Source organism: Salmo trutta, unplaced genomic scaffold (genome assembly GCF_901001165.1).
Source record: "Salmo trutta unplaced genomic scaffold, fSalTru1.1, whole genome shotgun sequence".
NCBI lineage: Eukaryota > Metazoa > Chordata > Actinopteri > Salmoniformes > Salmonidae > Salmo > Salmo trutta.
In genome coordinates, this window is record NW_021823104.1 from 2,354,899 (window position 1) to 2,361,122 (window position 6,224).

At 44.5% G+C, this 6,224-nt stretch overlaps 1 long non-coding RNA gene across 1 annotated transcript in view; it reads right to left on the reverse strand.

Annotated features, from left to right (window-relative positions):
- The window catches only part of LOC115188861 (uncharacterized), a 2,989-nt gene extending 657 nt beyond the window's left edge, over window positions 1–2,332 (reverse strand). Inside the window, exons 1-2 of the long non-coding RNA XR_003876614.1 lie at window positions 2,283–2,332; window positions 1,616–1,700 (exon numbers count right to left, since the gene is read on the reverse strand). This is a non-coding gene — a long non-coding RNA (uncharacterized LOC115188861). The remainder of the gene's footprint in view (window positions 1–1,615; window positions 1,701–2,282) is intronic.
- Window positions 2,333–6,224: the final 3,892 nt, after the last annotated feature.

Sequence of the window (6,224 nt, forward strand, 5' to 3'; positions counted from 1 at the left end):
AAAATTAAAGCTGAACTGTCTAGAGTCGATAACTATTAACCCACTTTGTTATGTTCTAAATCAGTTCAGGAAGTATGAAATGTGCTGGCACTAAGTCACACAATAAGTCTAACATGGTACTCACTCTGCTGCCATCATACTGTGTATTATCGTGTTTTTACCATCGTGTTGAATGACTCCCCTTCATCTCTGTACCCCACACATACAATTATCTGGAAGGTCCCTCAGTCCAGCAGTGAATTTCAAACACAGAATCAAACCTTTGAGCATAGTGAAGTTATTAATACACTTTGGATGGTGTATCAATACAGCCAGTCACTACAAAGATACAGGCGTCCTTCCTAACTCAGTTAACGGAGAGGAAGGAAACTGCTCAGGGATTTCACCATGAAGCCAATGGTGACTTTAAAACAGTTACAGAGTTAAATGGACAGTGAAACAGCACCTCTCTGTCTCAGTATGTGTAGACCATGTATCTGATGCTGTCTGGACAGTGAAAAGCACCTCTCTGATGCTGTCTGGACAGTGGAACAGCACCTCTCTGTATCTCAGTATGTGTAGACCATGTATCTGATGCTGTCTGGACAGTGAAACAGCACCTCTCTGTCTCAGTATGTGTAGACACGTATCTGATGCTGTCTGGACAGTGAACAGAACCTCTCTGATGCTGTCTGGACAGTGAAAACAGCACCTCTCTGTCTCAGTATGTGTAGACCATCTATCTGATGCTGTCTGGACAGTGAAACAGCACCTCTCTGTCTCAGTATGTGTAGACCATGTATCTGATGCTGTCTGGACAGTTGAAACAGCACCTCTCTGTCTCAGTATGTGTAGACCATGTATCTGATGCTGTCTGGACAGTGAACGACAGCACCTCTCTGTCTAAAGTAGACCAGGTATCTGATGCTGTCTGGACAGTGAAACAGCACCTCTCTGTCTCAGTATGTGTAGACCATGTATCTGATGCTGTCTGGACAGTTAAACAGCACCTCTCTGTCTCAGTATGTGTAGACCATGTATCTGATGCTGTCTGGACAGTGAAACAGCACCTCTCTGTCTCAGTATGTTAGACCATCTATTGATGCTGTCTGGACAGTGAAACAGCACCTCTCTGTCTCAGTATGTGTAGACCATCTATCTGATGCTGTCTGGACAGTGAACAGCACCTCTCTGTCTCAGTATGTGTAGACCGTGTATCTGATGCTGTCTGGACAGTGAAACAGCACCTCTCTGTCTCAGTATGTGTAGACCATGTATCTGATGACTGTCTGGACAGTGAAACAGCACTCTCTGTCTCAGTATGTGTAGACATCTATCTGATGCTGTCTGGACAGTGAAACAGCACCTCTCTGTCTCAGTATGTGTAGACCATGTATCTGATGCTGTCTGGACAGTGAAACAGCACCTCTCTGTCTCAGTATGTGTAGACCAGGTATCTGATGCTGTGTGGTCAGAAAGGGTTACTGCATGTCATACTCTCTGATGGATGGGTTTCTTCCTCTGGTGAGATGGTTTCAGCAAAGAGGAAGAGGAGAATCCGTGGGCAGTGTGTGTGTGTGTGTGTGTGTGGGTGTGTGTGTGTGTGGTGTGTGTGTGTGTGTGTGTGTGTTCTTACCATGTGTGTGCCTTGGGTAGGTTGTCTGTGTTGGCCTCTATCAGATGGATGGTGAACAGCCTTGGGCCTGCTGAACCTGTAGAACCTTACCACACACACATTCTAGTTATCACTGTTCTAGAACACACACACATTCTAGTTATCACTGTTCTAGAACACACACACATTCTAGTTATCACTGTTCTAGAACACACACACATTCTAGTTATCACTGTTCTAGAACACACACACATTCTAGTTATCACTGTTCTAGAACACACACACATTCTAGTTATCACTGTTCTAGAACACACACACACATTCTAGTATCACTGTTCTAGAACACACACCATTCTAGTTATCACTGTTCTAGAACACACACACATTCTAGTTATTGCTGTTCTAGAACACATTCTACTTATAGCTGTTCTAGAAACACATTCTAGTTATTGCTGTTCTAGAACACCAACACATGCTAGTTATCACTGTTCTAGAACACCAACACAATTCTAGTTATCCACTGTTCTAGAACACACACACATTCTAGTTATTGCTGTTTAGAACCACATTCTACTTATAGCTGTTCTAGAACACATTCTAGTTATTGCTGTTCTAGAACACCAACACATTCTAGTTATCTCTGTTCTTTGTTCATAGTGCAGGGATGCGGGGTGTGCGTGCGACCCACCCTGTAGTGCCTTGAATCCCTGTAGTGGAACTCTGGTAGAACCAGTAACAACTGCAGTGTAGTCGTCCTCTCCTCTCCTCACTGAAGCTCTCCACAGCCTCCCAGAAACCAGCAAACCACATTACTGTCCACAGCACAGTGCTTCAAACGGGTGTTAGACTTCCAATCTGATAGGTCTATCTTCCCCAGGCCTCCGATTATCAACTAGAGAGACAGGAAGACAGGCCTCCGATTATCAACTAGAGAGACAGGAAGACAGGCCTCCGATTATACACTAGAGAGGAGACAGGAAGACAGGTCTCCAATTATACACTAGAGAGAGACAGGAAGACAGGCCTCCAATTATACACTAGAGAGAGACAGGAAGACAGGCCTCCAATTATACACTAGAGAGAGACAGGCCTCCAATTATACACTAGAGAGACAGGAAGACAGGTCTCCAATTATACACTAGAGAGAGACAGGAAGACAGGGCTCCAATTATACACTAGAGAGAGACAGGAAGACAGGTCTCCAATTATACACTAGAGAGAGACAGATAGACAGGCCTCCATTATACACTAGAGAGAGACAGGAAGACAGGCCTCCGATTATCAACTAGAGAGAGAGAGACAGGCCTCCAATTATACACTAGAGAGAGACAGGAAGACAGGTCTCCAATTATACACTAGAGAGAGACAGGAAGACAGGCCTCCAATTATACACTAGAGAGAGACAGGGAGACAGGCCTCCAATTATACACTAGAGAGAGACAGGTGTCCAAATATACACTAGAGAGAGACAGGCCTCCAATTATACACTAGAGAGAGACAGGAAGACAGGCCTCCAATTATACACTAGAGAGAGACAGGCCTCCAATTATACACTAGAGAGAGACAGGAAGACAGGCCTCCAATTATACAGTAGAGAGAGACAGGAAGACAGGCCTCCAATTATACATTAGAGAGAGACAGAGAGACAGGCCTCCAATTATACACTAGAGAGAGACAGGCCTCCAATTATACACTAGAGAGAGACAGAGAGACAGGCCTCCAATTATACACTAGAGAGACAGGCCTCCAATTATACACTAGAGAGAGACAGGCCTCCAATTATACACTAGAGAGAGACAGGCCTCCAATTATACACTAGAGAGAGACAGATAGACAGGCCTCCAATTATACACTAGAGAGAGACAGATAGACAGGCCTCCAATTATACACTAGAGAGAGACAGGAAGCAGGCCTCCAATTATACACTAGAGAGAGACAGGCCTCCAATTATACCACTAGAGAGAGACAGGCCTCCAATTATACACTAGAGAGAGACAGGTCTCCAATTATACACTAGAGAGAGACAGGCCTCCAATTATACACTAGAGAGAGACAGATAGACAGGCCTCCAATTATACACTAGAGAGAGACAGGCCTCCAATTATACACTAGAGAGAGACAGGAAGACAGGCCTCCAATTATACACTAGAGAGAGACAGGAAGACAGGCCTCCAATTATACACTAGAGAGAGACAGGCCCCCAATTATACACTAGAGAGAGACAGGAAGACAGGCCTCCAATTATACACTAGAGAGAGACAGGAAGACAGGCCTCCAATTATACACTAGAGAGAGACAGGCCTCCGATTATACACTAGAGAGAGACAGGGAGACAGGCCTCCAATTATACACTAGAGAGAGACAGAGAGACAGGCCTCCATTATACACTAGAGAGAGAGAGACAGGCCTCCAATTATACACTAGAGAGAGACAGGAAGACAGGCCTCCAATTATACACTAGAGAGACAGGAAGACAGTCCTCCAATTATACACTAGAGAGAGACAGGAAGACAGGGCTCCAATTATACACTAGAGAGAGAGAGACAGGCCTCCGATTATACACTAGAGAGAGACAGGAAGACAGGCCTCCAATTATACACTAGAGAGAGACAGGAATACAGGCCTCCAATTATACACTAGAGTGGGACAGGAAGACAGGCCTCCAATTATACACTAGAGAGAGACAGGAAGACAGGCCTCCGATTATACACTAGAGAGAGAGAGACAGGCCTCCGATTATACACTAGAGAGAGACAGGCCTAAGATTATACACTACAGACAGACAGGCCTCCGATTATACACTAGAGAGAGACAGGAAGACAGGCCTCCAATTATACACTAGAGAGAGAGAGACAGGCCTCCAATTATACACTAGAGAGAGAGAGACAGGCCTCCAATTATACACTAGAGAGAGACAGGCCTCCAATTATACACTAGAGAGAGAGAGACAGGCATCCAATTATACACTAGAGAGAGACAGGCCTCCAATATACACTAGAGAGAGACAGGCCTCCAATTATACACTAGAGAGACAGTTAGACAGGCCTCAAGATGATCAATTAGAGAGGAGAGGCAGGTATAACAGCCAGCCAGCCAGCCAGCCAGCCAGAAAGGCAGACAGACAGGTATTACAGACAGGTATACAGTTGAAATCTGAAGTTTCCATACACTTAGGTGGATTCATTAAACTCATTTTTCAACCACTCCACACATTTCTGTTAACAAACTATAGTTTGGCAAGTCGGTTAGGACATCTACTTTGTACATGACACAATTATTTTTCAAACACTTGTTTACAGACAGATTATTCACTTATAATTCACTGTATTCACAATTCCAGTGGGTCAGAAGTTTACATACACTAAGTTGACTGTGCCTTTAAACAGCTTGGAAAATTCCAGAAAATGACGTCATGGCTTTAGAAGCTTCTGATAGGCTAATTGACATCATTTGAGTTAATTGGAGGTGTAACTGTGGATGTATTTCAAGGCCTACCTTCAAACTCAGTGCCTCTTTGCTTGACATCATGGAAAATCAAAAGGAAATCAGCCAAGACCTCAGAAGAAAAATTGTAGACCTCCACAAGTCTGGTTCATCCTTGGGGAGCAATTTCCAAACGCCTGAAGGTACCACGTTCATCTGTACAAACAATAGTACGCAAGTATTGTCCAAATGGACAATGACCCCAAGCCTACTTCCAAATTGTGGCAAAATGGCTTAAGGACAACAAAGTCAAGGTATTGGAGTGGCCATCACAAAGCCCTGACCTCAATCCTATAGAAAATGTGCGGGCAGAACTGAAAAAGTGTGTTGCGAGCAAGGAGGCTACAAACCTGACTCAGTTACACCAGCTCTGTCAGGAGGAATGGGCCCAAATTCACCAATTATTGTGGGACAGCTGTGGAAGGCTACCTGAAACGTTTGACCCAAGTTAAACAATTTAAAGGCAATAAAGTGGTGATCCTAATGAATAAGACAGGGAATTTTTACTAGGCTTAAATGTCAGGAATTGTTAAAACTGAGTTTAATGTATTTGGCTAAGGTGTATGTAAACTTCTGACTTCAACTGTAACAGACAGACAGACAGACAGACAGACAGGACAGACAGACAGACAGACAACGACAGACAGGTACCTCCAGCTCCTTGTGGTCAAACTGTCTTGAGGAGGGTGTTGAGGTATCAGTTGGCTGATCCTTTCTGCAGAGCTAAGAATGAGCCTCGATGCCTCTTCATGAACCTCCAGGTCACGTAGAGCTTGACGTACTCCTTCTTGTTGTCCTCGGTTACCGGGACGTTTTGACCGTTGGGTTCAGCTCGTGTTGAAGGAACTTCCCGAAGGCACTGTGTTCCACGCAGAACGTATGATCTAGAACCGAGGAGATGTCGTTCTCCCTGCGCACGCACACACACACACACACACACACACACACACACACACACACACACACACACACACACACACACACACACACACACACACACACAGAGATAACATTGTAATACCCAGAAACAAAGAGACACCGATGTAATTACTAGTGTATGGTACTCACAGTATCCAGACCAGACTCTTGTCTAACCTACAAAGCATTACATGGGCTTGCTCCTACCTATCTTTCCGATTTGGTCTGC